We start from the raw sequence: 14516 nt of genomic DNA on the forward strand, positions 1-14516 counted from the left end.
GTTGGAACCTTTCTGATAATCACTTCATTGAAGCAGTTGCAGTTGCCTTTCTATATGGCCCAACTGTAATAAGTGATGCTTGAAACAGTCACATTGCCTTACTATTATTGAAACATGTATGACCACCCCATAGATACTGTAAATAGACACATGTCTTATATGATCTAATAACAGATCATTCTATAGAGGTGACATGGTTCCCTTCACCATGTGTAGCCAAAGATTGTGTCAGAACATATGAAACTTGTGCACAAAAAGTAGATTTTTAGTCTCCTGGGACCCAAAAATGTCTTATTTGGTTATGTTTGGAGGCATACAGTGTTTATCTTGTTAAGTGCAGTGAATGTGTTTTTTTTTTTTTTTTTTTTTTAAGGATGGCTCAAAAGCTAAAAACAGCTGATAAAATGATCCCAGCAGCACTTGTGTTGGAATGAAAATCAGCACCTGTTTGTAGCTATTAGATTAAAAACAATGTATCTTTTTCTTCCTTCACACAGCTAGAAAAGGTCCTCCCAAATCTAATATTCGCCCAGTGAGTAATTAGTTTGATAGTTTGTCTGGAACAGCAAGGGTACTTGCTGAAAGTCAGCCTGTGTGCCCATCACCCTTAAGCCGGCCACACAAAAAACCAAGCTAATTTCTTCCCCGCTGTGTCTTTGCATTCTGACAGCGGGACTCCGCTGTTGTCAGAATACACTGATCCGCACTGCACCATTTTGGCTGCATGTTCCGTTCGAATGCTGGTTTTTCAGCAGAACCATTCAGAGAGGGCTACATACAAATCAAATTTTGATCCGTGTATGACCAGCTTTGGATTACTTTGGAAATAACACAGTGTAAAGTGGAGTTACTGCCTGCTACCATTATGGTTTGTTAAATCTGGTGAATAGTACTCTGCTAGTGTGCACCAGAATTTTGTTTTCTTGTTTTTTTTCCTGTCTTTCTTTTTGAGATCAGGCAACGTAGTACATTTTCCTGTATTTTTGGCAGCCAAAATAGGGGCATGCTGGTCAAAAAATACTCTGAATTCAGTTAACCTGAAAGCAGTCAGTGGCCAGTCCAGCTGTGCTGAATAAAGTCGTACAGAGATGTGGTAAGGGCGGTTTATGCAGACCCATGTACACAACCCCTAGATATGGAGAAAAAAGAGGGAAGTGGAATCGAATCTGGATGAGGAGGCTTGGGAAGAGGTGTTTGGGAGTACCCCTTTACTCAATTAGAATCAGCATGGGATAGATTGATACAGTTCAAGATTTTACACAGAATGTATCTCACTCCATTGAAGGTGTAAAAAATTTACTCAGGTGTCACACCCCTAGCTGCTGGAGATGTAGTAGTAAGACGGCTGATTATATACATATGATATGGGCATGTCCACATCTTCAACATTAACTCGGCTGCTTTGGTCCAATTTATTATCTGCCTCACTACTATTCCCATTTCTCTAGTATGCCTGTTGGGCCTTGTAGAACCTCTAGCCAATGCGAGAACTTCATTGGGCTGCCTAATATTTTATGCAAGAAATGGAGTTATTCTGAAATGGAAATTGCCTGTGGCACCATCGCTAGAATATTGCAAATCCTTAATAAACTCTATGAATCCCTTTATGCAAAGCAACATATTTATCTTGGGGATGGCCTAAGAAATCCAATAAGGTGTGGAATCTCTGGGTTGATTCAACTGACACCTAAAGTTTTCCTATGTTTTTATTCTGTGACTCCTGTCACACCATTCTAATAATTTTATTTTTACTTTTTTATAGTTTTGTTTTCTTTTGTCCGGACCCACGGTATTGTTCCTCCAACTGATTTAATCTTTACCTCTATCACACAGTTCCTTGGCCTGTAGGGCCTTCTAATTTTGTACCTCCCTCCCCAAGTTGCGTTGTTTTAGTTTAGCTTTCTTTAGTGCTTGTGAATGCAGGCCTTTTACATGTTTGAGTGGCTTTTATCTCCATACAAGTCAATAGAATACAATAGCAGAACCAGCTGAGGAGGTCAGAAACAACTTAAACAAGAGAGAAGTGCCTCACATGCTTCTCAAACTGATCTCAAATGCAGGCTGAATGCACCTGTAAGTAAGCTGCATTTTACCCATCATACAATCCCTATAACTCAAAGCCACACGAATAATACATAGTAAAACCAACTAATATAGGGTGAGCAGACAATCGCCAATATTTGTTCAGTTTATATATATATATATATATATATATATATATATATATATATATATATATATATATATATATATATATATATATATATATATATATATAAAATATATATATATTTTATTTATTTATTTTTTTAATGTCTTTTTGGACAAGTTTATATGTGTATAAAACTTTGGCCAAACACCAAAACGCTTCTCATTTCTATCTAACATCTATTACATCTATTAACTGATATTTTATATATTGGCAATGGAGTGAACTGTGGTTGATGCTATTACCCATTTGTTTTCATGGAGTATAATGCACACCTTTAACAATGGTTTTAATATCTCCAAACATCCTGGAACATGAAAATATTTGCTAGTACGAAGATCTTTTTTTGTGCTGCTCTGGTAAAGCCATAGCGGGAGTAAGCAGTTGAATTCAGTAATATTTTAGAATAGTTACCGACATTCTGGAAAAAAATGGTAGTATGTTTATCTTTTAAATAGGTATACAAAGGCACTTTAAATTGTGTTACCAAGGGTAGACCACCGTATGCCTGATTAAGACTGGTGTGTTTCAGTAATGTCATGCATTTTGAATTTGCTTAACCTTTTATTACTTATTATGTGCAATATTGTTCTCCTTAATCAACTGTTGTTGCCAATAAAAAAGATTGTATAATTATGCAGAATGAAGTAATGGTAATTATGTAGCAGAAACATACTGTACTATGTAGCATTTAAAATAGGACATCACAACAATCTCAGCTATAAAGGTATCCAGTATTCATGTTTGTATGCGCCATGCACGTGTGCGCACACAAACATCTTTCCGATGGGGTCAAAAGCTGATTAACTTAATGTTTTTGGTATGGGAGATATGGTATGTTAACCTTGTACTGTTCATTTGGTAAACAGTGTCTGAACATTTTAGAACAAATCTATTTGTTTGTCTTTGGAAATGAAATAACTTTAGTAACTGTGCCCTGGAGTCAAATACTTTGCAAATATAGATAAGTCAAATTTTTTCAAAACATACTTCAGGATCTGTTTACCAATAATAAGCCAGTTATCCTGCTCCTTCTCATATCTGGCCTTTAATAATATATCACAACTACAACAGTGTGCAGTAAACTATGGCAGCCTGGTTGAAAGATCAGCGTTGCGATTGGTTGCTGTGGGTTACTGTTCATCACTGCTCTTGGAACCATGATATATGCCTAGGGTGCAGTTTATTTTATTTTCAGTTCCATGTTCAGTTGCCTAGTTTTATACTAAACCATGAATGAATCTAAGACGATTTTTACACTGGACCCAAATTGCTTTCGCTATAACATTTTATAAGATATTTAGTCTGATAAGGGCAGAGCTACCAGTGTTGTAATATATCATACTTTAGCACAATATTTTCTAAGTATAGAGTTCACTTATTTTATATAAACTAAACTGAATTTTTTATATGAAGTGAGTACTGAAAAAAATTAACATTCCTTTAAAATCTTTTTCCTGAATTCAACATTGTAAGTTCCATCCCATGATTTTAAAATTACAATAGGAAATAAACAGATTATTAACCACCTAAATTAAAAATCTATTTCCACAATATATGTGATTTTCTTTTTTTTTTTACATTCTAAAATTACTTTGAAGTTTATATTCTCAACTAAAGCATTGTACTTTTGTAGTGAGATTTGGCATCTGAAACTGATTAGGGTCATTTACAACATACAGCTGATTGAAGTGCTGCTGCAATCTTGACTTACCTGCTGTTTTCATGCCCAAGTCCTTCCATTCCGTCTGGCTCGTCCATAAGGAAGTTATTAGTCTGCTCCTGCCTGGGATGAATATTGGTCAGCAGGACACTACAGAAAAATCTTTTCTTGGCAGGAATCCTCCATGGGGTTCTAACGTCAAACTTCTTCCTGAAGGTCAGCTCGCAAAATGTGTCCCCAAATGGAGAGTCCCAGGTTCAAGAAAAATTCCATAAGATTATTTTGGCATCCAAGCGTTTTATCATGCTGGTTTTGTTTTGTACTGCTTTTGGCCAAGCAAACAAAAGGCTACACTGCTTCCTTTGCCATTTGGTTTTTGCTGGAGTTCATGAGACTAAAGCTCAGTGTAACATGAGGTTCTTGATGGCCTCATCATCTAATCAAAGGTCTAGCATTACTCATTTGCTGGCTCCAGCAATTCCTGCCATTAGTGGCCCCAGAGATGAAACTTTGCCTCTCATATTGATTGAAGGAAAGAGTGAGAAATTTAAGCCCCATCACTGCTCTCCTCCTAACAACATTTAGCAAAACCTTATGTACCATTCTAGCTTAATAGCTCTCCATTTTACATGTTTTGAAGGCACAAGAAAATGTCCATCACATTTATTTTCCAAATCTATGTTTCTCTCTGTTAGATCAGATATCTAGCTTCTTATAGATACACAAATGAAACACCGTTATTTGACACTTCTTCCTGCTGTTTATGCAAGGGTAAAAGGTTACAGTCTGCAAAACATGTCTCCTGTTACATACAGAGTCCTATTAAAATGGCCCTGAAAGCTTTCACTTAAAAACATGGGAAGAGAAATGTGCAGAAGATATTGAAAAATAATCATGAGGGCTGTCATTGAAATATGCCTGGTCATGAAAGAGTACTGCAAACTGAATTGGGATTTTAGCCATGTAGAAAATTTGTATTTGGAATGACTTAAACCCCACCACAAATTTTGCTATTTAAGGGCCCGTTCACAGCAGCAGCTGCTGGTGTGCAGTAAGATGACAGCAATGCTGATGCGCCTATCTCACACTGTTTAGCTGTTTACTTAACTGGCCTGATGGTGGGACTGCAAGGCTGCCCAGTGCTTGTCCTTCACACCTGGTGTGAACAAGCTCTAAAGTGTAAGCACCATAACATTTTAAAGTCCATCTAAGGGCCCTTTCACTCGGGCTGTCCGATCAGGTCTGCCTGTCAGTTTTTTAGGTGGACCTGATTGGACCTTGCAGTCTCCTCTATGGATCAGTGAATGTCGCTGACATCCACCGCTATCCAATGTTTGCAAAATCCACACGAATGGTGGTCCTATTTTCAATCCGTCTGGCGGATCAGATGGAAACAGACAGGTGGTCCGTTTTCACCCGATTTCCCCATAGAGCAGAGTGGGACTGTGTCCTTGTCCGCTGTGCACCCTTACAAACCCCTTTGACCTACAGGTAAGCCTAGATTAAGGCTTACCTGTAGATCCAAGAAATATCTCCTAAACCTACACGGTTTAGGAGATATTTACTAAAAGACAGTGACAGCTGTTTACGGCGCATGCGCCGTAGACAGCGGCACGCAGACGCACTATCGCCGTTAGCAGCATGCCGCTGCTAACGCTGATATGCCATTAGTGGCGGCTCCTGTGAACATGTGTGGGAGTGACGTCATCGCTGCTCCTGTGCTGTGAGTGGCCGGAGCAGGGATACCCGGAAGAAGATGGATGCTCCGGACTACAGGGGACAGCGATGACATTGCTGGCTCCTGTGTCAGGTAAGTGACACATAATGGGCTACTATGCAATGCATAGTAGCCCATTATGTTTTACCTTTGCAGGGAGACAGAGGACGTAAACCCATCAGGGTTTACTTCCTCTTTAACCCTAATACAGAGATGTGAATGGGTCAGTTCCTTTACAGCCCTCTTTATTCTGATGCTTACTGTGTAAGTGGATTCATGTTAAAGCTGGCTATAGATGGGTCAGATTTTTTTGACCAACCAGCTGGCTAAATGAAAAAACAAACCCAATTTCTCCATCCACACATTTGAGGTGGAAGGAAGGAATCCTCCCCGCTGCGTCTTTGTATTCTGACAGTGCAGAGACTTCCCTGCTATAGCCTGAAGTACTGATTGAGCAGAGTTGTTTCCAACAGGCTTTTTGAACATGTCAATTGGTCAACCACAGTGGCCATACGTGCTTTGAAATTCCACCAGTCCTTCCTGAATCGGCCAACTTAAAGCGGGGTTCCACCCTAAAGTGGAACCTCCACTGATCGGATCCCTCCCCCCCTCCGGTGTCACAATTGGCACCTTTCAGGGGGGAGGGAGGTGGAGATACCTGTCAAAGACAGGTATTTACACCCACTTCTGGGAATAGACTCCCGTGGGAGTCTACGCCATTTCCTGTCCTGCCGCGCTGTCTGCTGGGACACACACGGGTCCCAGTGACAGCGCGGAGAATTCCTATTGCGCTGCCCTACTCGCGCATGCGCAGTAGGGAACCGGGAAGTGAAGCCGGTTCGCTTCACTTCGTGATTCTCTCACCTAGAATGGTGGCGGCAGCAGCCGAGAGCCGAGCGATCGATCGGCCTCAGCTGCCGGCATCGCTGGAACCCGGGACAGGTGAGTGTCCATTTATTAAAAGTCAGCAGCTGTAGTATTTATAGCTGCTGGCTTTTAATATATTTTTTTTTGGTGGAATCCCTCTTTAAGGGTTATTTTTAATTTTTTACTTCCTTGAAGAGTAGATCCAAAAATAGCCCGGTTTCACAGGGTTTTCAGCTTGTATGCGAGCAGTGTGAATGGCATGCTTTTGCAGAGCTTTCAGAAAATTTTGTTGAAGTTTTTATTTATTTATTTATTTATTTATTTAAAATAGTTGGCATTACAGAATTGAAGCTCCCACGCAGGGGAGATCCATAAAAAGATGAAAAGATAATATAACAGGTTGTATACACGAACAATAGGGAGTAAGTTCCTTACTCCGGCATCGGGTAGAAAACTGAAGGGGTATCAGCAGGGAGAACCTAGTACCGGGGTGGAACAGGAGTATATTTTAACCTTAACAACTAAATTGAATAGTAAACTCCTGAAGAAACCCAAAGTAGAGATATAAAAAGGAAAAGGAAGTAGGAGTACTAGGTGTTATTGAAGTTTTTAAAGTATCATTCGATTCCAAGTATGTAAATGTGGAACACAGATCCTTTTCGGAGTGCTGATTCCCATTTTAGGTTGGGTTCACACCTGAAAAATACAAAAAGCACTAAAAATGTATAGATTTGCACTACAGTTCATTTAACATGGTTTCCTATGGAACACGTTATGTAGTGCAAATTTGCAAAATGCAAAAGCACTAAAAATGCATACGTGTGAACCCAGCCTTAGGCATGCTTCTACCAGGCTTTCAACAAGCTTCAAGAAGTACTGAAGCCTGCTAGTAGCTTGTTTAAAGTGGCAATTGGCACTCCTGTTAGGATCTGTGTTCATCATTTACAAGCTGAAGTTGAATGGTACTTTAAAAGCTTCAACAAAGCTTGCTGAAAACTCTGCAAATGTTTTATTAAAACTCACTGTTCATATTGCTCTTATGCAAGCTGAAGCCTGTGTGAAAAAGGCCATACAGTGCTGTGATTTTCCTCCTATCTACTCTCCATGCTGTTACTTGAGAATCCCATCTGAATGTCAGTTTTGTGTTGTAGTACTGAGAGAATGAGACTGGCACCAGAACTGAAAATATTACGAGGGATAGAGAACTGTACAACAATGTGTTAACACTTTTTGGGTGTTTAGCTAGATCGACTGTGAAAAGGCTATTTGCCTTATTAAGCACCTGATAAATTGATCTAATTAGGGCTTATTACGCTTCTGCATGGTCATCCATTGATAGCGGTAGCAAACTGTCTTCAACAATGAGTCTTTCAATCTTTGAGGCCGGGTTCACACTGGTACGACGTGACTGTCGTACGACTGTCATCCTACTTTGCCCTGTGACATTGGTTTTACATAGGTCCTACTTCCATCCAACTTGTATGAACAGGATACAATTTTGCTCTGATTTTGAGATAGCTTTGACCAATCTAAACAATCCCAGTGTGACATAAATTCCTTTTCCTGCTGCTATCATTATGTCGGATGCCAAGTTGGATGGTTAAGATGAGGATCCAACTTCAATGATATTGAATGGGCTGAAAACTGACCAAAGTCAGACCAAAGTAGTGCAGGAACCTTTTCTAAAGTTGGACCAGTTACAACGGCTGTCATAGGGAACCACTGATTTGTTCACCTCATGTGATGTGCTCCCAAAGTCGGAGTGTATGTCGCAGCAGTGTGAACCCGGTCTAAGCTAGAATTCAGGCTTTGCTATTCTGCAGAGAGGAGTTTCTTTTACAAAAGTAACAAAGGCTGTTCACTTACCTTAGTTCACTTTGAAAACCTAGTCAGGTGTGAAGGAAATAAACAGAAAAAACAAGATTTGTACTTTCATACAGTTTTTTGTGTTTATTACATCCTCACCTTATTCTTCAAGCTTAGTGAACATTCATTATGCAAATTGAACAGTTTCTATTTCTTAAAAAATAAATAAAGAAAAGCTCCTTAATGTGTTGGATGCAATTATAGATAATAAAAAAAGCTGATGTTTTATGGTGGAGGACACATGATATAAAATCCTGATGCAGAGTGACTTGACTGCATTAGAGGGCCTGGACCGGCTAGGATTTATTTTTTGCTGTTTTTTTATTTCTCTGTGGAGGTGATGCCATGATGGGGTGAATGTGTTTTGAAAGCTGGATATAATAACTTTGTTCATTTAATGCTAGCGAATACAATAAAGTTGGTTGCATCTGGTTAAAAAAACTTGCTTTGTGGATTTTCTGAAGTGATCCTACAATTCAAAAACAAACCTTGACCTTTGTAGCTGTGGGCACTGCGGAGCAAAACATCCTTAACCACTTCAGCCCTGGAGGAATTTACCCCCTTATTGACCAAGCCACTGCGTGATTTTAACTGACAATTGCGCAGTCGTGCAATGCTGTACCCAAACAAAATGTATATCCTTTTTTTCCCACAAGGAGAGCTTTCTTTTGGCGGTATTTCATAAGCTCTGCAGATTTTATATTTTATACCCCGTAGCGCTAATACTGTGTGAATATTACTCCACATAATCTACCTACAATAATATAGAAATATTCATAACTTTTTCATAAATCAATGTGCTTGATGCAGTGAACACAAATTGCATCAATTACATATATCACCACCTTTAAGTGAATATGAAAATGGTATATGTATCCACTTATACGTAAAACATTGTGAAAAAAAATTATTAAAATGAATTCATCATCCCCTAACAAAAAGTGAAATAGTCCATCACCAAAAAGTGATTACATTTAAACACTCCAACAATAGTCCTTCTATAAGTGCAAGACTAGTCTTCAGTGTCCAAAGCAATTTCTTAATTCCTTCACCACACCATCAGTGATTGTGACCCCCCCTTCGTGAGAGCACTCACCAGCTATTAAGCCTCGCACTCGCGTGCTAGGCTAGTAGAGCTTTAAACCTCTCAGGAGATGGTTTCAATACTATGTCGCAAATCCCTGGATATTCTCCAATCGGAAATCTCGGTATATGTGCCTCAAAAGAAATCACAGAGGAGACCTCTAATAGTTTAATAGTAAACACACTTTAATCTTAAAATAATTCACTCTTTATGCACTTACATGAACAATATGAAAAAAAGCCACTTCAAAGAAAGTCAAATCACTCCACACTCCAACTTCAACAAGTGCTTAAAATACGCCGGGGCAGTGGTGGTCACAGCGGACCTCTTTATCAGGGAACGGGATCGCTCTCTCTCACCCTTCCTTGCGTATCCCACCTGGTCCCACACAGCAGGTCCGTAATTTGAATAGGGCGCCTTAGCTTGCTTGTACCATCCCCTTCGTCCAGCACCACCTTTCACCACCGTGTGTAAGCTTAGTGTCTCAATGTTAGTTGCCAGATAGCCATGCCCCCGACATCAGAGATTTCCGATTGGAGAATATCCAGGGATTTGCGACATAGTATTGAAACCATCTCCTGAGAGGTTTAAAGCTCTACTAGCCTAGCACACGAGTGTGAGGCTTAATAGCTGGTGAGTGCTCTCATGAAGGGGGGGTCACAATCACGGATGGTGTGGTGAAGGAATTAAGAAATTGCTTTGGACACTGAAGACTAGTCTTGCACTTATAGAAGGACTATTGTCGGAGTGTTTAAATGTAATCACTTTTTGGTGATGGACTATTTCACTTTTTGTTAGGGGATGATGAATTCATTTTAATAATTTTTTTCACAATGTTTTACGTATAAGTGGATACATATACCATTTTCATATTCACTTAAAGGTGGTGATATATGTAATTGATGAAATTTGTGTTCACTGCATCAAGGACATTGATTTATGAAAAAGTTATGAATATTTTTATATTATTGTAGGTAGATTGTGTGGAGTAATATTCACACAGTATTAGCGCTACGGGGTATTATCTATTTGTTTATTATTAGCAATAAATTTTGATGCACCTATTTTTTGTTGAAATTGTTTGTTTAAGTAGCAGCTGAGATTTAGGGTGTGGGCAATTTAAGCGCTGTGATGATACACTAAGTAGAGGGATTGAGTTTTGTGTATCCATACATATATATGGATTTTATATTTTACTCTATAAACAAAAAAAGACTAGCCATTTTGAAAAAATATATAATTTTTTACTTTCTGCTTTAATACATATCCCCCAAAAAATATTAAAAAAAATGTGTTCATCAGTTTAACCAGTTGCCGACCGCCGCACGACGATGTACGTCGATAGCATGGCACGGGCAGGCATATTGGCGTACATGTACGTCCCTTGCCTCCCGCGGGTCGGGGGCCCGATCGGGCCCCCGCCCGGTGCCTGCGGCGGTCGGTATTCGTGCGGGAGCGATCCCGGACGAGGGGACGGCCATTCGTTCATGGCCACCCCCTCGCGATCGCTCCCGACGAATAGGAATCCCCCGTGACATCACTTCCTCTCCTGTAATGTAAACACAGGAGAGGAAGTGATGTATTCTCTCCTCCGTGTCGGTATTTTTCGTTCCGACACGGAGGAGAGCGGATCGGTGAGTTGCACCAACACTCTACACACACAGTAGAACATGCCAGGCACACTCACACCCCCCCTTTACCCCCCGATCACCCCCCCAATTACCCCTGCCCCCCAGTCACAGTGACACCAATGTCATTTTATTTTTTATTTTTTATTTTTTTGCATTGGTGTCATTTGTGACTGTAATAACTGTTAGGGCAGTTAGAGTTAGCCCCCTTTAGTTCTAATGTACCCCCCTAACCCCCCCAATAAAGGTTTAACCCCGTGATCACCCCCCGTCGCCAGTGTCACTAAGGCTGGGTTCACATTGCAGCGGTTTATGAGAACGAATGTGATTCGCACCGCACTGCAGTGCAAATCACATCCGATCTCTGTGCGATTCGAGTTCAGCCATTCGCCGCACCCGCCGCACCCGCCACACCCGCCGCACCCACCGCAAATTCGCACGGGACCCTTTTTTTGGCCCGCAGCAGAATCGGATCGCATGGGTGTTCACACCATGCGATCCGAGTTTGCAGATCGCACTGCGATATGCGAACTGATCTGGGGGTGTCAGTAACATTTCACTGACACTCCCAGCAGTTCGCATAGGGCAGTGTGAACTGCCGCCGGGAGGCATGCGATGCGGGAACCCGCCGCGCATTCGTGGCGTTCCCGCATCGCTCCAGTGTGAACCCAGCCTAATAAGCGATCATTTTTCTGATCGCCGTATTAGTGTCACAGGTGACGCTAGTTAGGCAGGTAGGTATTTAGGTTCGCCGCAGCTTTTTATAGCGCCAGGGACCCCCATATACTACCGCATAAAGCCCCCTGATTGCCCCCTAGTTAACCCTTTCACCAGTGATCACCATATAACTGTTACAGGTGACGCTGGTTGGTTAGTTATTTTTTATAGTTTCAGGGCACCCGCCATTTATTACCTAATAAAGGTTTAACCCCCTGATCACCCGGCGGGTGTCATTTGTGACTAATAACTGTTAGGGCAGTTAGGGTTAGCCCCCTTTAGTTCTAAGGTACCCCCCTAACCCCCCCAATAAAGGTTTAACCCCGTGATCACCCCCCGTCGCCAGTGTCACTAAGGCTGGGTTCACATTGCAGCGGTTTATGAGAACGGATGTGATTCGCACCGCACTGCAGTGCAAATCACATCCGATCTCTGTGCGATTCGAGTTCAGCCATTCGCCGCACCCGCCGCACCCGCCACACCCGCCGCACCCGCCGCAAATTCGCACGGGACCCTTTTTTTGGCCCGCAGCAGAATCGGATCGCATGGGTGTTCACACCATGCGATCCGAGTTTGCAGATCGCACTGCGATATGCGAACTGATCTGGGGGTGTCAGTAACATTTCACTGACACTCCCAGCAGTTCGCATAGGGCAGTGTGAACTGCCGCCGGGAGGCATGCGATGCGGGAACCCGCCGCGCATTCGTGGCGTTCCCGCATCGCTCCAGTGTGAACCCAGCCTAATAAGCGATCGTTTTTCTGATCGCTGTATTAGTGTCACAGGTGACGCTAGTTAGGCAGGTAGGTATTTAGGTTCGCCGCAGCTTTTTATAGCGCCAGGGACCCCCATATACTACCGCATAAAGCCCCCTGATTGCCCCCTAGTTAACCCTTTCACCAGTGATCACCATATAACTGTTACAGGTGACGCTGGTTGGTTAGTTATTTTTTTATAGTTTCAGGGCACCCGCCATTTATTACCTAGTCTCACTAGTGTACCCCTAAATTTAGGGGTGTCTACTTTCCAAAATGGGGTCATTTGGGGGGGTTTGTGCCATCTTGGCATTTTATGGCCTTCAAAACTGTAACGCCCTTAGAAAGCCTGAAGGCGGTGCTTGGTTTTCGGGGCCCCGTACGCGGCTAGGCTCCCAAAAAGTCCCACATATGTGGTATCCCCGTACTCAGGAGAAGCAGCAGAATTTATTTTGGGGTGTCATTTCACATATGCCCATGGCATGCGTGAGCAATATATCATTTAGTGACAACTTTGTGAAAAAAAAAAAAAAAAAAAAAAGTTTGTAATTTTCCCGCAACTTGTGGCAAAATATAAAATATTCCATGGACTCAACATGCCTCTCAGCAAATAGCTTGGGGTGTCTACTTTCTAAAATGGGGTCATTTGTGGGGGTTTTGTGCCATCTTGGCATTTTATGGCCTTCAAAACTGTAATAGGTAGTGAGAAGTGAACTCAAAAATTTACGCCCTTAGAAAGCCTGAAGGCGGTGCTTGGTTTTCGGGGCCCCGTACGCGGCTAGGCTCCCAAAAAGTCCCACATATGTGGTATCCCCGTACTCAGGAGAAGCAGCAGAATTTATTTTGGGGTGTCATTTCACATATGCCCATGGCATGTGTGAGCAATATATCATTTAGTGACAACTTTGTGAAAAAAAAAAAAAAAAAAAAAAAGTTTGTAATTTTCCCGCAACTTGTGGCAAAATATAAAATATTCCATGAACTCAACATGCCTCTCAGCAAATAGCTTGGGGTGTCTACTTTCTAAAATGGGGTCATTTGTGGGGGTTTTGTGCCATCTTGGCATTTTATGGCCTTCAAAACTGTAATAGGTAGTGAGAAGTGAACTCAAAAATGTACGCCCTTAGAAAGCCTGAAGGCGGTGCTTGGTTTTCGGGGCCCCGTACGCGGCTAGGCTCCCAAAAAGTCCCACATATGTGGTATCCCCGTACTCAGGAGAAGCAGCAGAATTTATTTTGGGGTGTTATTTCACATACGCCCATAGCATGTGTGAGCAATATATCATTTAGTGACAACTTTGTGTAAAAAAAAAAAAAAATTTTTTTTTTTGTCATTATTCAATCGCTTGAGGCAAAAAAATAAAATATTCAATGGGCTCAACATGCCTCTTATCAATTTCCTTAGGGGGTCTACTTTCCAAAATGGGGTCATTTGGGGGGGTTTTGTACTGCCCTGCCATTTTAGCACCTCAAGAAATGAGATAGGCAGTCGTAAACTAAAAGCTGCGTAAATTGCAGAAAACGTACCTTAGTTTGTAGATGTGACAACTTTTGCGCAAACCAATAAATATACAATTATTGACTTTTTTTTTACCAAAGACATGTGGCTGAATACATTTTGGCCTAAATGTATGACTAAAATTGAGTTTATTGGATTTTTCTAATAACAAAAAGTAGAAAATATCATTTTTTTTCAAAATTTGCGGTCTTTTTACGTTTATATCGCAAAAAATAAAAATCGCAGAGGCAATCAAATACCATCAAAAGAAAGCTCTATTTGTGGGAAGAAAAGGACGCAAATTTTGTTTGGGTACAACATTGCATGACCGCGCAATTACCAGTTAAAGCAGCGCAGTGCCAAAGTGTAAAAAGACCTCTGGTCATTTACCAGCAAAATGGTCCGGTCTGAAAGTGGTTAAGCCAATATGTATTCATTGGCATATTTTTGGTAAAAAATTCCATTAAGCGTATATTAGTTTGCATAAAAGTTAGAGTCTACAAATTATGGGATA

General features: G+C 41.2%; 1 protein-coding gene and 1 long non-coding RNA gene across 10 annotated transcripts in view; one reads left to right on the plus strand and one right to left on the minus strand.

Annotated features, from left to right (window-relative positions):
- The window catches only part of LOC143983955 (uncharacterized), a 102366-nt gene extending 97888 nt beyond the window's left edge, over window positions 1-4478 (minus strand). The window contains exon 1 of the long non-coding RNA XR_013274694.1: window positions 3924-4478. This is a non-coding gene — a long non-coding RNA (uncharacterized LOC143983955). The remainder of the gene's footprint in view (window positions 1-3923) is intronic.
- Window positions 1-14516, plus strand: part of NBEA (neurobeachin) — a 901556-nt gene that overhangs the window by 525920 nt on the left and 361120 nt on the right. The gene's annotated exons all lie outside the window — the stretch shown is intronic.

This window comes from Lithobates pipiens, unplaced genomic scaffold (assembly GCF_037356315.1).
Source record: "Lithobates pipiens isolate NorthernLeopardFrog02 unplaced genomic scaffold, aLitPip1_a1.2 Scaffold_16, whole genome shotgun sequence".
Classification (NCBI taxonomy): domain Eukaryota; kingdom Metazoa; phylum Chordata; class Amphibia; order Anura; family Ranidae; genus Lithobates; species Lithobates pipiens.